General features: G+C 40.3%; 1 long non-coding RNA gene across 4 annotated transcripts in view; it reads right to left on the bottom strand.

Moving 5' to 3' along the window:
• Nucleotides 1-2,886: 2,886 nt before the first annotated feature.
• The window catches only part of LOC127050254 (uncharacterized), a 40,874-nt gene continuing 22,158 nt past the window's right edge, over nt 2,887-21,602 (bottom strand). Inside the window, exons 4-10 of one of the 4 annotated variants that reach the window (XR_007774178.1) lie at nt 20,546-20,600; nt 19,836-19,929; nt 18,980-19,638; nt 17,552-17,657; nt 13,284-13,359; nt 12,991-13,029; nt 2,887-5,411 (exon numbers count right to left, since the gene is read on the bottom strand). This is a non-coding gene — a long non-coding RNA (uncharacterized LOC127050254). Of the gene's footprint in view, nt 5,412-12,052; nt 13,030-13,283; nt 13,360-17,551; nt 17,658-18,979; nt 19,639-19,835; nt 19,930-20,545; nt 20,601-21,602 lie in introns of those variants that run through there. The other 3 variants (XR_007774177.1, XR_007774176.1, XR_007774175.1) reach the window with 3 other exon arrangements.

Below are 21,602 nucleotides of genomic sequence, written 5' to 3'. Positions count from 1 at the left end.
CATAGGGTAACTGTTCCATTTGTTTTAGATTGCATATATTTTTCCTCCATAGTGTGTCTATGTGTGTGTCTGTCTGTCTATCCCTTTTTCTACAAGCCAAACATATGGACCTGAGCCCGCAGCCCTTACTCATGAACCTAGGCCTTGCTCATTTGGTTTAGCACTGAAGCCAATGGCCCAGGAACTAACTGCAGTAACATCAGTGTAACCATTCCAGAGTCACCTAATTACATTATTTTGGAAAAGATTAACTCCTCCTGGGACTGTCTTTGAAGGCGTTTCCAGTCTGTTACGGGTTGGAGTAGGGGGGGACATTTCCCCAAACCCCATGAAACAACCACGGATGGTCACTCCACATAACCTGCAAAAGGTGACACCCCCTCTCCTCATTACAGTTCCTTAGCTTTCTTCATTCATTGCTGCCTCTGGAAACTCCATTAAAGATTCCATGGCATAGAAGGGCATAAATGGAAAAGTCTGCGGTCTCAGATTGCATTAACCTCCCTGTGCATCCTTTAGGGGATGGATCATGTACATTCGCCTTGCTACAGCTGTCACACTCCTGCTCAGTCGCTGCAAGTGATACCCTAGAGCCCTCTCTGTACAAAGGGAGAAATCAACATGTGGACGGTGTTCTCTGCAGGCAGATCTTGGGGTGGAAGGTGATTGAGCCCTTAATTGTCACTCTTACACTGTCCATAATCTAAACTGCACATCACATTTATCAACAATTTGCATGACTCTAGGGTTTCTGATAAATCAAAAGTTTAATATCACATGTAAATATTGGCTGGATATATAAGCTAAACTGAAATGAATGCCCCTCTTTCATTCATTTATATGACAGCTTACTGAGAATCATTTCAGTGTGCAGTTTACTATACCAGCAGGGGCAGCTCCAGGCCCCAGCATGCCAAGTGCGTGCTTGGGGCGGGCAAGCCACGGGGGGGGGGGGGGGTGCTCTGCCAATGCCATGAGGGTGGCAGGCAGGCTGTCTTCGGTGGCTTGCCTGTGGAGGGTCCGCTGGTTCCTGCTGTGCTTGGAGCGGCAAAATGCCTAGAGCCTCCCCTGTATACCCATACTTTTTGTTACAAATATACAGGGTCTAATTCTGCAATCTTTGCTCTGCGAATAGTCCCACTGATGTTAACAGGCCAGATTCTGATCTCAGATATACTAGTGTAAATCCAGAGCTATCCCATTTACTCCATCTGAATGGTTTATACTACTAAGTTTTCATAACAAAAAAATTCCTGAAAATAGTATCTAGAATTATAAAGAAAGAAGGCATATTTTAGTCATCCACTGAAGACACAGAAATATTTTCATTCCAGAACATTTTTCATAAAGTTACATCACACTGTAGGCATAGAACCAGTATTATTGGTGTGTTGCGTAACACCAGGAGCCACATACTTGGCATGTAAACTCTTGTACTATCTCTTTTCAGAAGAAATGCTACCTGAACAAACGCCATCGCTCTTTCTTACCCCCCCCCCCCCACAAATTTTCTTTTTTTTAAAAACTATGTTTTCACATGAAATTCTACACACAGAGATATTCTGACATAGACACAATATGGAATTCTTTTTTTCTAAAGTCAACAATGTGACAATGCCAATTTAAAAAAAATGGATTTTATTAACATGTTTAGCTAGAATTAGAACAAGGACCTGAGCTATCTAAATCAAGAACTTATATTATTCTAGTCCCTTTCATTCTGCTTTGGCATCTCATTCACTTCCTATACTCTACCTTCACAACCATATTTAAACACTACCCCTATGCTGAGAAACTGAAAATTTCTCCCTGGACTCTGATTTTGCACTTTTGCCAGCTGCAGAAGTAAGCCGATGTACTCCGAAGTGATGATGAACTATGCTGATGTGACCTTTTTGGCCCTGAAGACTATGAACTCCAGATCTCAGGCAGAGTATGTGATCCATTTAGCAACCTTTTTCCAGAACACTTGCTTAAATTAAAAAATGTTAGCTGACTGAATTTGTGCCCCGTTTTTGAAGAAAAAAGTGCAAAAGGAAGTAATTTCTCTGTGTGATCATAAGAACATAAGAACAGCCATACTGGGTCAGACCAAAGGTCCATCTAGCCCATTATCCTGTCTACTGACAGTCGCCAGTGCCAGGTGCTCCAGAGGGAGTGAACCTAACAGGTAATGATCAAGTGATCTCTCTCCTGGCATCCATCTCCACCCTCTGACAAACAGAGGCTAGGGACACCATTCCTTACCCATCCTGACTAATAGCATTAATGGACTTAACCTCCATGAATTTATCCAGTTCTCTTTGACACGCTGTTATAGTCCTAGCCTTCACAACCTCCTCAGTTAAGGAGTTCCACAAGTTGACTTTGCACTGTGTGCAGAAGAACTTCCTTGTATTTTTTTTAAACCTGCTGCCTATTAATTTCATTTGGTGACCCCTAGTTCTTGTATTATGGGAATAAATAAATAACTTTTTCTTATCCACTTTCTCAACATCACTCATGATTTTATATACCTCTATCATATCCCCCCTTAGTCTCCTCTTTTCCAAGCTGAAGAATCCTAGCCTCTTTAATCTTTCCTCATATGGGACCCTCTCCAAACCCCTAATAATTTTAGTTGCCCTTTTCTGAACCTTTTCTAGTGCCAGTATATCTTTTTTGAGATGAGGAGACCACATCTGTACGCAGTATTTGAGATGTGGGCGTACCATGGATTTAAATAAGGACAATAATATATCCTCAGGACAATTAAATTACTTGACTCTTTTGTTTGTATTTTTCTAGACTAGGCAGAATTCTGTTTTTATTTTTTATAATTTCAACAGATAATATTGATGTTCATTTGTAAGCATTTTTTCCTATTTTTATTTATTACATTTTCATAGTTACACAACATTATTGGTTTTAAGCATTTTTTTTTGTTTTACCTCTTTAAATCTTAACAATTGCAGGAATTTATGGGGTTGGTCAGACAATAGAGGGGTTCAAACAATAATTATTCAATGACAGTATATGTTGAGATCCAAAAGTTAAAGCTTTATGATTATTAAAACCCAAATTATCAACATCACATGTCAAAATATACAAAGTAAATATGCTTAAATCAAACTCTAATAAGCTCTCAAGCAGCATTTTTCTTACTTTGCCTATCTATAAATTTAGATTATTATAAATGGGAATATTTTTCATCAGTTTATACGTCCATGGTGAAATTGACGTTTACCAGTATTTACAGATAAAAGTCTAATCCTTCCAAGCCTACATATACCTTGGTGTAGCTGTTTATTGACATTATTTATCTCCTGACCTGTGCAAACACCTACCATCTATAAAACCAGTGAGTGTGTGTGTACTTAAGTATTTTTAGGTCTGCAATCTGTCTGATTCTGACTGGCCAATCCAGAAAAGGTCTCAGAATCTCTTAATTCATGAAATTAAAATAGCTTTATGGTTAGGGACTAAATCCTGAGGTCTTTACTCCATTTTTACTCAGTCCTTTCTCTGGCAAACACCCATGGACTTCAGTGTAATGCCCCCAAGATTTCATCCACAGAAGAGCATGCAGGTTGCAGCATTACCCTTATATAAGAAAATAATTTTTTGTCTGAAATTGCAGAGTCCAAACATGCTTGCAAACATGCATATATGAGGACATAAAATATAAACTATTTCTCCCCATTTCTTCGTGTCCTATGTATTTGTTTTGATCACAAAATACATACAACTCAGTATTTACCTAATCAATATGAATTCCATCCTGTTTATATGAGAAATTTCTATTTTGATGTGTTCTTTTATAGCTGATAGTCTACGAGAAATAAGTATATGGAGAATAGTTTTCACTTCCTTCATTAATTTGTAACCAGTTATTCTCAGTGAAGAATATTGAATTAACATGAGGAATATGATCGATACACTATGTGTCAAAAATGACATATATTGAGAAGTGTGAACTGTTTATTGGTTTATAGACACAGAGTCCTCCAGGGAGTGCTACAAATCCACACAACATCCCCGAGTGTTCAATGTTGCATTTAGAGCATTGATTTAGTTGAAATATGTGTAAAAACTCATGTAGGCAGGCAGCTCTCTAGTGACTACACATCTGCAAAGACTCAAGAACATTATTATTCCAGCATGGGTCTGGAATAAATTATGCTCAGTAAACAAGCTCTAGATCTGTTTATTTCAGACAGTAGCGTAGGGAAAACTGTTATATTTAAGACAGTTGGGGATGACAGTCTTATTTGGCTGTTGTATGTGTTTGAACTGCATGATTTTGAAAATAGTAGAAGCCAAGGAAATTAGTGAAGAAAAGCAGGTTTTAATTTGTGCAGCGTGGGGCTTTAATTGATGTCAGACTGTCCTAAAACATCAGTTTCCACAGGCTACATCAAAGCGGAGGGCTAGTGCTGCAACTTCCCTCTTAGGAATAAAACTGAATCAAGCTCTTCTTCAGTGTACTCTACCCAATAGGACCCCTTGAAGCCATTCCTTTCCCTGACAAGATTAAAACATTTGCTACTTTCGTCTCTCAGGTAGTATTTCAGCCAGGTCACTCCTGAAGATGAACATACCCAGTTTGTCTATAAAAATCAAGCATCCCTAGTATTGTAACATTATGGCTAAAAACCTTGTTTTAAATAATAAAATATGTATCGTTTGGGGTCTCACTTGCTACTCATCTTTTCTTCACTTTTTCTTTCCTTATGTTGCATCTTGGCATATCTCTTCTTTCATCATCCTGTCTCTTCTTTCTCCACTCTCCCTCCATTCCTCTTTTTCTGTTTCACTCTCACTCACTCCTTCATTTTCTCTTTCAAGCTTCTCCTCAGTTTTGCCTTCCTTTTCTCTCATTTCTCATTCCTCACTCTCTGCACATCTCTTCACCCAAATCCACTTGGTGACCGCACATGTTCATCTCTTCTCTCCTTGCCTTATCGAGCTCTCTTTCTTTAAGATGGAGCCCATCTGCAGACATTCTAGATGTGATTCAGTGAGAGTCTCTCTACTGACTTCAATGGAATTTGAGTCAAGCTGTCTATGAAAATGGCCTAGATTGAAGGGTTGGTCTTAGTGATGGGCAGAAGTGGTCATTCTTCTTCAGATGGTAGTAAATGTGGGTGTTAGGGTCTACTGCAAAACCTGCTGTTGGCCTGCTTGATTTGAATGGCTGATCAGGTGCATGTTGTTATGACGGAAAATTGTGACTAGTGCATGTTGGTGACAAATCAGGGTACCGGGGGCCTGGTTTCATCAGATGGCCAGAATGTAGCTGAAGCTGTCTCTTATCAGCTGATCTCACACCTTAGTGAACCACAGGGCAGTGAGGAATAGCATCCAGTGGAATTAGTTGTTTCGTTGTTTCTGAAGCTTGAGCTGTGTAAACCTTACCTAATGTGTAGTGACTGGTGGGGAGAGGGAGAAAGGCACTGTCAGCACATATAGATAAGAATTAACAGATCATCTCGACAGGCAAATGCTTGCTTACCTGGCCTGGTCTAGCTGCAATTGTCTACAGAGGCAGTGAAGGCAAAATACTAGGAGACTTGCACAGCCTGAGGCTTGAGGGAGGAAGAGCAACCAGAATATTTTAGCTGATATTAACAGATTTGGAGCAGTGCTCCTCTCTTGCACTCCAGCCTGCTGTGACCACTGGTACTGCCGGAGGAGCACGCTGCACTGCTTTGGAGCTCCTCTTTTCCCACGCCCCAGATCTTAAACTTCTTATACAAGCTTTCTGTAAAGACTGTAGTCTGCTGTCGGGAGTTCCTGTCCTCCCTCATGGTTAGAACATCCTGGTTTACCCAGCCCTAATGAGTTCTATGGGGTTCAAGGTCATTGGGTTCCCAGTATCTGAAACATTTTGTGAGGAGGGGATATGAGGTGTTCTGGTTGTGTAGGAGGAGATGGACTACATGACCTTATAGGTGTTTTCAATCTCTCTCATTCCTGTGATACTTTCTTATTTTCACCTTTCCCAGCTCTCAGCCTAATGCTTTAGGTCTGAGTCTTCAAATACCAGATAACACGGGGCCTAGTTCTGACACCTTTAGAGTGAAAAATCCCTTACTCCTCAAGTAGTCCCTCTGGGCTTTATTCTGCCACCCTTGTTCACACTGAGGAGTACTTTACACCTTGACTAGTTCCATTGAAACACACATTTTTTGCACAGTAAGATACTACTCATCATGAGTAAGGATGGCAGAAACAGCATATTAACCACAGTTGGGCCACTTGCACCATAGAGTACTACTCAAGTGAGTAAAGGTGGTGGAATCAGGCCCAAAGATATTTTAGTGCAAATAACTGGACAAGCCAGTTGTAACTGTTGTAGAGAGCCCTCCTGTCTCTCCCAGTTAATGTCTCCCACATGTACTTTAATACAGTATATCAAAAGTGATAACCACCAGGCCCCGCCCTGCCCCTTCTCCTTTGTACATGATCACCCCATATCAGCTCTCTCCCCTATCGGGTAGAACGGATGACTTTGTTGTTGAAAAGTCATCCTCATCCACCCTTCCCAAGGTAATTAGTATATTTCACATAAAGGTTCAGCATTCCAAATACCATGATACTAATCCTCTGCAAAGTCATTGTTGTGATTTGTGCACAACCCTAATGCATTATGCTAAATCCACCTACTTCCCATCCTTATCTGAGATCTGCCATCATACCTACAGAAAAGACAGCTACGCTTTCTGCAGGATTGTAGGCTATATGAGGTAGGATCCGTATGAAGACAGACTCAAGCTCTGTCTTCACAATAGCTTCTTTCATATAGCAGACTATAAATCACAATGGTCTACTGTGTGAATAGTCTATGTGCTAAGGAGTTAAAAACCCACAAATTAAACAGTCCTCAGCTGTGCTGTGAAGTAACAAACTATAAAGGTTCCAAAAGAGCCTGTGTGGTCTAATATAAAATAATAGTTATTGTAGATTCTCTATTTATATAGTGAACTGGGCACACTGTAAACAACAATCTGCACACATTTATAGTCATAAAAATTAGAGTAAATTGTCTCCCTTTATTGTAGGGGGAAATCATATAGCATTTTAAGAAAGTGTATTGAAAATTTTATCTGTTGACAGAAGTGTGCATTCCTTGCATCACCCCTAAAACTATTTTGAACTTCAATTGACTTCACTGAGAGTTGTCTGTGTGTGTCGACAATTTAGAACAAGGTCCTAGATAGCCACACAACACTGAATTTAAATCACATTGCAGCTTTAACTACAGTAACAATCAGTTTTCATGTCCTAGTGCTGCGTGAATGACAGTATTTAATTAGATCACACAAACTTTTTCTAAAATATAACATCAATAAATATGCCAGTTTTCATTAGGTTTCTTTGATGGTATAGGATTTATTAGGCTATTCCATAACTGTCTTTCTGTTTATTTTGTAAAAGTATACTTGTATTGCACACATTTTTATGCCAGACTTGCTTTGCATTTTTACAGTCTGCTAATTAGACCATTTTAACTAATTTGTTTGCATTTTGTATGAGCAAGTTGGGCTTTTGGATTGACTAATGTAATTGCAGCCAGTTTCTGCCAAATACAAATTACTCTTTCTAGTGTGAGCTAGAGAGAAAAGTAAATATTTAATAGACATCAATACCATTGCAGCATTTTAGGGATTTTTTTCCCCCTGTGGAAAGCTTACATAAATTCTTCAGTGCTTAGTTGCACTTTAATGTTAAAAAATTATTTTTTAATCTTTTTTAAAATAATAATGAATTAGACATTTTAGTGACTCCACAAGGGTTTTGTTTCTGTACAATTTGCAGTTTTGAATTTGGAGTTGCTTTGAGATCTTTTAATTCCACATGTAAAGTTGACATGTGTAACTTTTTGTATACTGGCTGCAGTTTCCTGGAACCGGTCTCCTGGTATGGACTTGTTTTTTTATATTTCTAACTATTTACTTATAGTAAAGTCAGTTTGGTGGTGGTGAGGATGTAGAACGTATTTTTTCTTTTTCTTTTTCTTTTTGTTTTGTTACACAACAACGTCATTATTATTATTTATTTGTATGATGGTAGTGCCTAGAAGTCCCAAATCAGGATCGGACCCCTCCCCTTGTGCTACAATGAAAGACAATTTAAACCAGATGCTGCTGTGGCTCTGCAATGCACAAAGAGCAGTAGAGAATGAGCTGCAGAGAGACCATGCAAGGGGGGCTCTCTATACTACATATACCATAGAGTTTTATTCTAAGGCCTGTTCTACACTAGGGGGTGGGGGTCGATGTAAGATACGCAACTTCAGCTACAGGAATAGTGTAGCTGAAGTTGACATATCTTATTTTGACTTACCTCCCGTCCTCACGGCACGGGATCGATGGCTGTGGCTCCCCATCGACTCCGCTACCACCACTCGCCCTGGTGGAGTTCCAGAATCAATGGGAGCGCATTTGGGGATCGATATATCGTGTCTAGATGAGACGTGATATATCGATCCCCGATAGATCAATCGCTACCCACCGATCCAGCGGGTAGTGTAGACATACCGTAAGGGTGGTATGAAAAGAGAAAGTTTTTTGAAGTGTGTAGGGGAATAGCCAGTGCATTATCCTCCAGTCTAATCTCTCTTAGCACTTAAGAGAAGAGAAGGGGTCCCAGCTACTACTGCAGTCCATGGGATCCTCTTTTATGTGGAATCTTCTCAACAGATTTGCGTAAAATTCTCAGTATTGTCCAACTGTCAGGAGGGAATCTATTAAGATATGAGCTGTTTATCCATATAACCTGTTGCTTTCCAGAGTGGTTCAAGGAAATTTCTAAATATAATTGTAAAAAAAAGCAATGTTTCTTCAGCTATATAGTAGCTAAGTTCTGCCCTTTGCTGTGCTAGTGTATAAGGACAGTAAGAGGGTGTAAAGAGCCTCTTATCTGGTAAGAGAAATGTGTGTAGTTCCCAAGCAGTAGACAGTGCAAGCTGACAACAGGTTGTTGATGACTTTGCCTGTGATGGATGAAATTCACTTCTTTTCACAAAGCAAGCGTAATGTCTGTGCACCATATTGCAGTCAAAGGAGCTACGCCAATTTATACCAGCTGATGATCTGGACTTCAAAACAGGATTTACGTGATGCATGGGCACTCTGCTGGCCCTCAGCAAAGGGTGTGAATTTCATTTACTAGGAATAGCAGCAAAATGTTCCCTGCGCTGCAGTGCCCTACTACATCCTTTGAAATCCTGTTCTGAGTAGTTAGATTGTTGTGGCAGGACACGCCGGCTTGTATAGCTTCTCTCCATAGCTATGTTGGCTAGGGCAGGATATAGCTGCAAAATTTTCAGATCAAACAAAAATTGCTTTTAAAAATCAGTTCAAGGCTTTTCACACATCAAATTACTCTAGAGATTTTGTAAATAGAACTAGAGAATCTTTTTTGTTGCTCCTGTTGGTCTTATGGAAAACATAAAGATAAGTCAGCAAAATTTAAGTAAGGGACATCTACTCATTTTCCATTAGCTATCACTAGCAATCAAGCTTGTTATATTTATTAATGGACTGTGCTTAAGAATATACATCATAAACTGATCTAGCTCCCATTTAAGTCAGTGGGAGTCTTTGCATTGACTTGAATAGGAACTATTTTGGGACCTATAAAGGTAAATGGATGTTCTAAAGTACTTTAAATTAAATTAAATTACTTTGGGCCAAATGAGAATGTCAGCCATCCCTTGTGGAGGTCTAAAATTTGGAGATATTTATATGTTTAATTTGCATCAGATTGGCAGAGTGTACGGTGCTTTCCTAATTTTCATCCTCACTAGTTTAATCGCATCTCCCATCAAAAGATGGCAAATCTCCTATTCTTCATTTTACCTGTGTTTTTCTTCTGAGATCCAAAAAAAGGAGGCATGGTCTGTCATAAAGTGGCAAATAAAAATATTCACACTGAACCACACCATCCAAAATGGATGGGTAGGTACGAAAATGTGTCTCACAATCCAGGGTCCCTATGTGGGATTAGTTATACTCTGTAGGATCTGTTTGTGTGTTAGTCATTAGGGAGCTCTGTGGCTACCTGTGCTTTTCTAAGCTTCCTTACCTCTCAATCATCCTTTGTATGTGATATCAGTGCCATTCTGCCCTGCAAAGAAGAGTCTTTCTGGCCATCTCACAGTTTTATCCGGTGAAGCTGAAATAATAAAATATCAACAGTCAGACTCAGCACTAAGATGAGCTAAATCATCAACACCTTTCAGTTGAGTCCATGGCATGTCAGTACTCATTTCCTCTTCAGATAGGGTAAGACTGCAGATGACATTAACTCACACATCATTATTAATAAATAGGATGACTACATAATCACTGTGAAGTGACAATAGTGGTCTGTGTTAACATTGGGATATATTGTCAGGGCCCTACATGTCAGCCTCCAACCATAACCACCACAGCCAAATTCCTCCTAACAATCCCAGCACTACGACTGTACCAAATTTGTCCAGGAACATGAAACAACATCCTATTTATGGGTGCCTCACAATCCTCCCATCTATTTATTAGGAACTGGTGATGGGTTATGAATGTGATAGTTGTTTTCTTTCTGGCACTTGCTTCATCTGGATGGATGGATGAGCAAACTTCACAATGGAGTTAACCTTGCACTGCCTAAGCAAGCAGAACTTCAACTGACTTCAGTAAAAGTTTTGCCTGCTTAGGGGCTGCAGAATCAATCCCTGTGTTTTTTGCCTGGTGATATTTTGCTAGTAACCCGAATCCTGCTGTCCATCCATGTGTGAAACTCTCTGTGAGGTCATAGCAGTTCTGAATGTGGATCAGTGATAGGCTCTGGCCATTAGCATTCAGCTGTTGATCCACAAGTCATATGTTAAATCTTTGACATGCATTTTCCATTATGGTCACAGGCACTCTTTGGGAATAAGTAGTGGCTGAATATCCAGTTTTTAGAAGATGTGGCCATAGCTCCCAGATGTTGAGATTGGCTGCTTCCATTAGTTCTATACAGTCCAGTTGTTATTTTGGCACCAGCATTTAAGATAGTATAAGGGCAAATTTTCAAACTGGATTTAAAAAATGCACCCAATAAGGTTTGATCACATAAAACCATTTTGTACACAAAAGCATGTTTTCTCATATTGGTGTCTATTTGCTTATGCAGGGGCAGGATGCTTGTTCACATTTTGCAGGTGCATTATGAGAGCTCTGAAATGATCACTTTAAAATCTTATGCAGTTTTAATTTTTCTATGTTTATTTGGCATTTGTGTAAATGTACCGCTCATGAAAGGTAACGTATGGACAGCCTGGAGATGGAAGCCTCTTACTTATCAAAAAAAAAAAAATAGATACTACCTCAGAAAAGTTCCTTCTGAAGTATCTGCAGAGACCATCTCTAGGAGTGAGACGGAGCTTCAGATTATATACTCGTTCCTGGCCAAACTGCTATTTCCTTATCCCTGTCTATGCTCCATTGCTATTAACAGGCCTACTCACATGAATACTGCAATTGCACTTTAGCTTTCAGTGCTTGACCGCCATGCAGATCCTTATGAGAGTGTCAGTGGATTAGTACTCACTATGAGGTGGACACATCCATTGTGAACTGGACTGACTCTAATCAAAAGTGTTTTAAGTCACAATTAGTTGAAATCCATTTGAATTAACATGCAAAGTATTTCATAAATGTGTTATTTAAAATGTAAACAAAAAGGCAATGTAGTCAAAGGGACACATTTATTGTATTGTAACTGCTGCACTCAAGCTTCTGTTCTTAAATGTTTATGTCCTACACCTAACTCAAGGTGCACTACAAAGATATGCAATAATTAACAGTACACTTCATTATAATATCACACTTACTTAACTCTTCATTGAACACCTAGTTCCCCATTATTTTAATTTTAAAAAAATTCTATCCAGAGGTTTAGGCACCTCCCAAAATGTAAAATACTCAAGTAGTAAGTCTCAAAGTTTTTAATATAATACTTTGGTTCATCAAGTTTCTATTTTTTTTTCTAATTTAATAGACTCTCTGAGGAAAAATTATACTTTCTAACCATCTATATCAAAATATCTCACCTAAACCATCCTTCAATCTCCGGCCGCCTGCTCATAAACCCCTAACCGTCCTAAATGTATCTGAAGAAAACGATGGTCTTTGGTAATACAGCTCTAGCAGAATAATGAGGGAAACAAACTCCAAAGCCTTTGAGCCCCCACATAAAGTGCCCTACAACAGCTCCCTCTCGTTTACACTGAGGGAACTTCTAGTTCAAGTGCTTCTACTGATGTCAGGTGTGGCAGTATGGCACTGGGAGAGGTAATCCTCCAAGTAACTGGGTACCAAACCACATTAGCCTATGAACATGTCTGAAATTATGCATAATGAAGCAAATTTGATATATTTGCTTTCTATATTATGTATATTATATTCCAACAATAATGAAGTGTCAAGAGAGAGCCTGCTCCTAACGAACTCAATTACAGTCTTCAATGGAACCAGGATAGGGCCCATCATGTTAGCCTACAGATGTTCTTTTTCCAATATCTGAATTAACTCATTTTGTTTTTCACTTGTGGTTTTCTTTCGTCCACTCTGTGAATATATGGCCCAGTCCTGAGCCTGCCGACATGGTTGTGTTAGGGCCAAAAGCCTCCAAAAAAGGATGTTTTTCCCCATTCTGGTGTCTGAAGCAGCCGAGAAGCTGTGCAGCCCTGCTGCAGCAACTCAGCATTTCACACAAATGCAGCCTTTTTACTTGGGCTTTATTTGCTTTTTCAGGATTGGGTCTGATGGGATTTAACTTGCATTAGAGCTTTAGAGAGATGCTTTTTATCCTAGTTCTCGATCTGCAGAGTGTGAATCCACATAGCTTATATTACGAATCTGAATAGGCCCAGACTGTAGGTACTGAATCATAATCTGCATTATCTTGCAAATTTTTCATAAACCAAATCAGTTTTATGTTCGTAGTAGTTCTGATACATCCAGCGTCTGCACAGACCTGTGAGGCAGGAGCTCCAGGAGACAGGGTGTCTTTGTCCTGGAGGCATAAAAATGTTTATTACATTAGACACAATCAAAGATGAACTGATAGAAATGCAGGGTCCGATTCTCCTCTCACTTACATTTATCTTACCATAGTATAATGGTATTGACTTCAGTGGAGTTATTCCAGATTTACACTGGTGTAAATAAGGTCAGAATCAGGTCCACACAGTTTGAATGATTTTTCAAAAGGGTAAAGCCATTTGGATAACCTCACCCAATTCACTGGCATTATATGACACAGCATACGTGAGTGGTCTGCCAAGAAGCCAGATGATGCAACATTTGCATGTTTCACAGCTTGACTTCTTGTTCCAGTTGTTATCTGAAAAGGAGGAGTAATAGTGAGATGCTTTGACATGAATGAACCCTAGGATCCTCCAATTGTTCTTTTGTATTTTCACAGTTACTTAAAGACTCTTGAGCAGTGCTGCAATTCCTCAGCTGGTCACACTGGGAGGTCCTTATTTAATTTTTCTTCAGGCAAACTTCTGCAGAACCTAAGAGAGACTGCATAAGTAGGGAGTAAGCGAATCTGAGTACGTTGGTCCATTGACTTCAGTGTAAGTTGCAGGCTCTCTGTTTATGTTCTTGCATGGCACCTGTTGCTGTAATATCTGAGCACCGCACAAATGTTAATGAATTTACCCTCACAGTACTCCCGTAAGGTAGGTAAAAATTCATTATCCCCATTTTACAGATAAGGAACTGAGGCGTAGAGAAAACTTAGACAACTTTTCTAAGGTCACAGGGAAGGTCACATGTGGAATGGGGACCAAAACCCAGGTCTCATGACTTCTACTCAAATGCTTTAACCATAAAGCAATCCACATGAGGACCTATTTGTGACTGGGGCCAAGTAGGAAGAGATCAAGCAGAGCAGTTGGGCTAAGCAGCCCCGCCATGAGTGCTGCCAGTAGTAAGGAAGAAGGAGGGACAGTCATTGCAGATAACCGGCTCCATGAGCTGGGGAAATATGCTGCTGCTTCTTTTGGCACTGCAGTGGTGATGGGTCACTTGCAGCTAATAGGAAGGGTCGGGAAGGTGATTATATAGATGACCCTGATGTTGAAGGATTTGGGGGTCCCTGCCTGGTCAGTGCATTCCCAGCATTGAGGGATGACTGAGGGCAACAGGAACTAGTCACATAATGAAAAGAATCAGAGGGGTAGCCGTGTTAGTCTGGATCTGTAAAAGCAGCAAAGAATCCTGTGGCACCTTATAAACTAACAAACGTTTTGGAGCATGAGCTTTCGTGGGTGAATACTCGCTTCATCAGATGCATGTAGTGGACATTTCCAGGGCAGGTATATATACGCAAGCAAGCTAGAGATAACGAGGTTAGTTCAATCTGGGAGGATGAGGCCCTGTTCCAGCAGTTGAGGTGTGAAAACCAAGGGAGGAGAAACTGGTTTTGTAGTTGGCAAGCCATTCACAGTCTTTGTTTAATCCTGAGCTGATGGTGTCAAATTTGCAGATGAACTGAAGCTCAGCAATTTCTCTTTGAAGTCTGGTCCTGAAGTTTTTTTGCTGCAGGATGGCCACCGTAAGATCTGCTGTAGTGTGGCCAGGGAGGTTGAAGTGTTCTCCTACAGGTTTTTATATATTGCCATTCCTAATATCTGATTTGTGTCCATTTATCCTTTTCCATAGAGACAGTCCAGTATGGCCAATGTACATAGCAGAGGGGCATTGCTGGCATATGATGGTGTATATTACATTGGTGGATGTGCAGGTGAATGAACCGGTGATGGTGTGGCTGATCTGGTTAGGTCCTGTGATGGTGTCGCTGGTGTAGATATGTGGGCAGTGTTGGCATCGACGTTTGTTGCATGGATTGGTTCCTGAGCTAGAGTTACTATGGTGCGGTGTGCAGTTACTGGTGAGAATATGTTTCAGGTTGGCAGGTTGTCTGTGGGCGAGGACTGGCCTGCCACCCAAGGCCTGTGAAAGTGTGGGATCATTGTCCAGGATGGGTTGTAGATCCCTGATGATGCGTTGGAGGGGTTTTAGCTGGGGACTGTATATGATGGGTAGTGGAGTCCTGTTGGTTTCTTTCTTGGGTTTGTCTTGCAGTAGGAGGCTTCTGGGTACATGTCTGGCTCTGTTGATCTGTTTCCTTATTTCCTCGTGTGGGTATTGTAGTTTTGAGAATGCCTGGTGGAGATTTTGTATGTGTTGGTCTCTGTCTGAGGGGTTAGAGCAGATGCGGTTGTACCTCAGTGCTTGGCTGTAGACAATGGATAGTGTGATGTGCCCGGGATGGAAGCTGAAGGCATGAAGGTAGGCATAGCGGTCGGTAGGTTTTCGATATAGGGTGGTGTTAATGTGACCATCGCATATCTGCACCGTGGTGTCTAGGAAGTGGACCTCCCGTGTAGATTGGTCCAGGCTGAGGTTGATGGTGGGGTGGAAGCTGTTGAAATCGTGGTTGAATTTTTCCAGAGTCTCCTTCCCATGGGTCCAGATGATGAAGATGTCATCAATGTAGCATAGGTAGAGAAGGGGTGTTAGTGGACAAGAGCTGAGGAAGCGTTGTTCCATGTCAGCCATAAAAATATTGGCATATTGTGAGGCCATGCGGGTACCCATAGCGGTGCCACTGATCTGGAAATATATATTGTCATCAAATTTGAAATAGTTGTGTGTGAGGATAAAGGCACAGAGCTCAGCAGCCAGTTGTGCTGTGGTATCATCAGGGATACTGTTCCTGACAGCTTGTATTCCATCTGTGTGTGGGATATTTGTGTAGAGAGCCTCTACATCCATGGTGGCTAGGATGGTGTTTTCTGGAAGGTCACCAATGCATTGTAGTTTCCTCAGGAAATCAGTGGTGTCGTGGAGATAGCTGGGAGTGCTGGTGGCATAGGGTCTGAGTAGAGAGTCCACATATCCAGACAGTCCTTCAGTGAGAGTGCCAATGCCCGAGATGAAGGGGCGTCCAGGACTTCCGGGTTTGTGGATCTTGGGTAGTAGATAGAATAACCCTGTTCGGGACTCTAAGGGTATGTTGATTTGTTCCAGTGTGAGTGTAGGGAGTGTCCTGAATAGATGGTGCAGTTTCTTAGTGTATTCCTCAGTGGGATCTGAGGGAAGTGGTCTGTAGAATTTGATATTGGAGAGTTGTCTGGCGGCCTCCTTTTGGTAGTCAGACCTATTCATGATGACAACAGCACCTCCTTTATCCACCTCTTTGATGATAATGTCAGGGTGGTTTCTGAGGCTGTGGATGGCATTGCGTTCTGCACGACTTAGGTTATGTCAACTCGATGCCAACTCTGCCCACATATCTACACCAGCGACACCATCACAGGACCTAACCAAATCAGCCACATCATCACCGGTTCATTCAGCTGCACCTCCACCAATGTAATATACACCATCGTATGCCAGCAATGCCCCTTTGCTATGTACATCGGCCATACTGGACTGTTTAGGATATTAGGAATGGCAATATACAAAAACCTGTAGGAGAACACTTCAACCTCCCTGGCCACACTACAGCAGATCTTAAGGTGGCCATCCTGCAGCAAAAAAACTTCAGGACCAGACTTCAAAGAGAAACTGCTGAGCTTTAGTTCATCTGCAAATTTGACACCATCAGCTCAGGATTAAACAAAGACGGTGAATGGCTTGCCAACTACAAAACCAGTTTCTCCTCCCTTGGTTTTCACACCTCAACTGCTGGAACAGGGCCTCATCCTCCCAGATTGAACTAACCTCGTTATCTCTAGCTTGCTTGCATATATATACCTGCCCTGGAAATGTCCACTACATGCATCTGATGAAGTGAGTATTCACCCACGAAAGCTCATGCTCCAAAATGTCTGTTAGTCTATAAGGTGCCACAGGATTCTTTGCAGCTTTTACATAATGAAAAGAAAATGACATTTAAATGCTCTCTTTTCAGGCGAGGTGTCAAAATTTGAAATTTCAATGAAAAATCAAATTTCAGAAGCTTTGGAGCATTTCCAATCACCGTGCTTCTGTGAAAGAAGAATCGGCCTGGATTTTAGCATGTTTTGTATTGTCAGAACATACCAAGAGGAAAATGATTGTCCAGAATGAACATATACAACACTTTGCGATGTGATATAATAGTTCTTTAAAACAAAGCCATCTTCTCTTAGATTTGTATTCTGCCCATACCATTTTTTCCATTAAGGATAGAGACACTTATGAGGCATATCACCATGTGAGTGGTAAGGCACTTTGCAGTCATTGTGTGAACTAGCAGGAAAATGAATATTGTCAATTTCATACCATTTCCTTTGTACTGAGCTGTAGATGTTTATAGTGTTAATGAAGTTCTCTGACCTGCCTGAGCAGTTTTGGCTTTGAAATGTTAACACAGAAGAGCTTGTAGCTTCATTTTGTGTCATCTGCACCTATGTTTTAGAATGAATAGACTCGGGGGAGACATGCAGTGAGGGAATATGTTAGAGAAATTGCACACAACATAAGAACATGCATGGCATGAATAAAATAAAAATTGAAGGCGAAAATAATATACTAACTTGTCTGATGCTTTCCGTGGAACATTCATTACTCACTTCTGCCAAAAGGTAGCAGTGAAACATCTACTCTTCATGGGCTATTATTACCCACTTCCATTCACTGGATCTGGATTTGAAAAATCCCAAAGACAATTGTGTTTTACATCTGGGCCTTTGATGTGGTGCAATATAAAGATGAAGAACATTTGCAAAATGTGTGTCTGGATCCAAATCTGAGTTCAGATTTCAAAGACTCTCAGAGTTTAGATCCAAAGGTTTGGTTTAAGTCAGTATCTTGAAATGACATAACTGATGCACTCTGGCAGAAAGCCCTGCACATGTTGTGTGGCAGCTAAAATGTAAAGAATTTGTTTTCCACAGTGGATACCTATCATGCCAAGTAGAGCAGGAGATAATGACATGGTTAATCATTGCCGTACTTTAAAGTAGTAGCCAGTTTTATAATATTATGTAATCTATGAATTTTAAAAAAATCTGAATGCCAGTTATGTTTCCAAATGATATCAGTTTAGCTAGGTGAAATGTAATGCAAAATACTGTTTATAGGTTAGTGGGCAATCTAAAGGCCCAGTCCTGCTCTCCTATCTCAGTCCAGACAAAACTCCCAGTGACTTCAAAAGTGAAGGCCCACTTCTGGTTTCAGCTGCAGAAGTGTAAATGTCGAGTAACTCCACCGGCATCAGTAGAGTTGCTCAATATTTACACCAATGTAAAATGTATTAGGACTGCCATATTTGGCCCTAAGTTTATTGCTTCACTGACTGGTTGAGGGGAGGATGATATTTGTTCAGTTCCTACTCTTTTCTGAAAGAATAAATGTAACTGGGCATGGAGTTTTCTGAGCATGCAAGAAACCAAAAACATATTAAATAGAATGTAGAGGTTGCAAATAAACATATTGGGGATGGTAAATTTCTGTATTAAATAAGCTTATTTGGTGCTTATTATGTTATAGTAAAAATATCATTCTTCCAACAGCAATTCTGTAGCATTTTTAAATACAGTGAAGCTGCTGGATTATATTTTACAATGCATGTGTATTAAGAGTGTAACCATCATATTCTTATTTCTGTAATTGCATAACAGGACCCACACCAATGAAAAGGAGAATGTCTTATCTCAAATGAGATTTCCAGCTAAGATAATTTGGGCAAATATATAAAAAAGCTCTGACTTTTGGAAATCTTTGCATTTTCTTTAGCAAACCCGCATTATTTAGCAAAAGCTTGATAAAAAAATAAATGTCAGACTATAAATGAGGACTCTCATATTTGCATATGTTCCTTCCCAGAGGGATCTGCCAAGACCCCTTCTTGGATTCTACTCTTGTTCATCTTCTCCAAAGCTGGAAAAACTTCCCAGAGGTGCAGGAGCTCAAGGTTAGTTCTGAAACAAATCCCGAACCTCAGATGCTTATCCAAAACCTACCTGAATTTTGGCATGCTGGCTCCCTCGTCTTCTTTTCTATAAGGCCAGTTACTCATCAAAATGCCATTAGTGGTTGTTATATTCTGGCTGGACCTGCCCCATGAACAATAACCAAAAGATAAAGGCACTAAAAGAAACAGCAAGCAGATTTTATTAAAGAAGTATTGGAGGAATACAAGCAGCCCCCTGAGAAAGCCAGCTAACAGCTTCTTCTCTGAGAATGTCCTAGATCTCTGTCTGTGTTTGCAGCAGGAAGATCACTTTGGGGTTCATTTAGCTCTACCCACTTCCACAATTATCCAACACAGTCTCCTTCCTCATTCACATTGTCCTTCCATGCTCTCCCACAAGCTCCTTTTCCACACCTGCCCTCACTCCATATTTTCCCATCTTTCCCCCTCATCCTCTTATATCTCACATTCTCCCTCCATGCTGCTTCTTTGCCTGCTCCCTCAGTCTTCGTACTGCTTCCCATATTCCCATCTCCTCTCAGTATCCGTCTCTGAGTTCCCATTATCACTCTCACTGTCCGTCTTCCATCCCATGATCTATTTTCACCTCACAGTTCCCAGTTCCATTTCCAAACCATATAGCACAAAGGAAAACAACCTTCAGTGAGGCAAGCCAGGCTTCTGTCCCACTGAAAGGAAAGAGGCCATCTGTAATAGATACAAATGCAAACACTGTACAGAATTAGCAACAGTTTTAAGTAGGGGCAGTCTTATCTTATAGTCGTTTAGTCTTATTGAAAATAATAGGATATGGTGGCCATTTTGATAAGGCCAACAATTCATGAGACGAAGGCTTATAGATCTAGAAATCATGACCCCCGTAAAAAAAATCCCCCCAAACTCACCTAACAGTGCTTGACTGTGGTATTTTTCCCCTTTAATGAATCAGGGTGCAGGTACTTCCAGCATGAAAAGACACATGACTTTCAAATTCTGTTTCTGCAAAGATTTGTGCAAAAAACCTCAGTTGGTTAGATAGGAACATAAGAATGGCCAGACTGGATCAGATCAATGGCCCATCTAGCCCAGTATCCTATCTTCTGACAGTGGCCAGTGCCAGACGCTTCAGAGGGAGTGGACAGAACAGGGTAATTTTGAGTGATCATCCTCTATCATCCAGTCCCTTCTCCTGGCAGTTGGAGGTTTAGGGGTACTTGGATATTCATAGATCTTCCTCACAGAAGAGACGATAGCATGGACAAAGTGTATTTGTTCTGAAATTCAAGCAACTATTAATAGGAGGTTTTTTTATCCTATTCTCCCAGCAGTTTTGAAGCGATGCAATGTATGTATACATCTCATCACCATTCAACTTACATAACATATTTGTAATAATTGTTATTTTGCTAACATGCCAACATGATCCATTGAATTGAAATTAAGTGAGTGTTTGGACAATTTAATATAAAGCCTTATTTAAGTATCTTTGCTTTATATTATTTAATTAATTATAATAATAATTATTATATAATAATATGATATATAATAATTATTGTTATATTTCATCAGAAGCTAAATGATATCCCAGAAAAACCTGGAAATTAAAATAAATAACCCTGATCCTGTTATAGCACCATTTCCATTTTCTATGTAAAGTCTTGTGCACACACCTGCAATTCCCAAGGAGAAATCTTAGCTGCAGAAACATCTCAGAAAATACCCAAGAAACATCATTAGAAACATCTGCAAAACATCACAAGCTGTCACCCACTTCTTTCTACTAATAACACTACATGATAGAAGACTCTCTTCATAACAAAACTGAGGATCTTTTCAAAGAGCTCTATGGGAAATTCAGGTGCAGCTTTCAGGGAATCCTCTTTCAGCAGGGAGATGTACAGAGACAGTCTATGGGTCTCAATATGGAACTGGATGCTAATCCTGGTGCTAGCATTGATAACCTCTAAGGCTTTAGGCAGGTTGCTTGATCCTTGGTTTTCCCATTTGTAAAATTAAGATGATAATATTAAGCTGACTGCTATTTTGACAATTATTTATTGGTGCAAAACATTTAGACAGTGACCAAAATATCTGTGATCCCTTATTCACATACAGGCTAGATCCTGCTGAACTTTATGTGTGTGAGTGGTGGTGGTGAATTCAGTTGGGCTGCTCCTGCATGTGCAGTGACTCGTGGTTGTGAGTATTTAGAGGGGCAAATTTGCAGAGAGGCAGTGTGGTCCAGGAGACAGGGCACTGGCTTGGGCCTCAGGAGATCTGTGCGGTTTCATTTTGTGAAATAAAATCTCTGTCAATTTGTCTAAAATGGTATTTTGTAGATGAATTGAGATAATACTAGCAATATCATTAATCTTATGCTAAGAATGTATACCAGAACTCACAATTCTCTGTATAGACTTTTTTCTCTCTGCTAGATTCTGATCTCACGCACATCAGTGTGAACTCAGGGGTAACTCCACTTAAGTCAATGCAATTTCTCTGGATTTATAATGGTGTAACTGAGATCAGAATCTGATCCACTGTCTGCCTCTCTCATTGATACCTGTTCTACGGGTTTCAGCTGTAGCAAAATTAAGAAATCTCAATAGCTTCTTCTAGTTAAAAAAAGAGATGCCTTTTTTTCTGAAAGCTTGCCATTCTGCTAACATTGT

The sequence above is a fragment of the Gopherus flavomarginatus genome, chromosome 4 (genome assembly GCF_025201925.1).
Source record: "Gopherus flavomarginatus isolate rGopFla2 chromosome 4, rGopFla2.mat.asm, whole genome shotgun sequence".
Taxonomy (NCBI): domain Eukaryota; kingdom Metazoa; phylum Chordata; order Testudines; family Testudinidae; genus Gopherus; species Gopherus flavomarginatus.
This window is presented reverse-complemented; position numbering and strand designations above follow the sequence as displayed.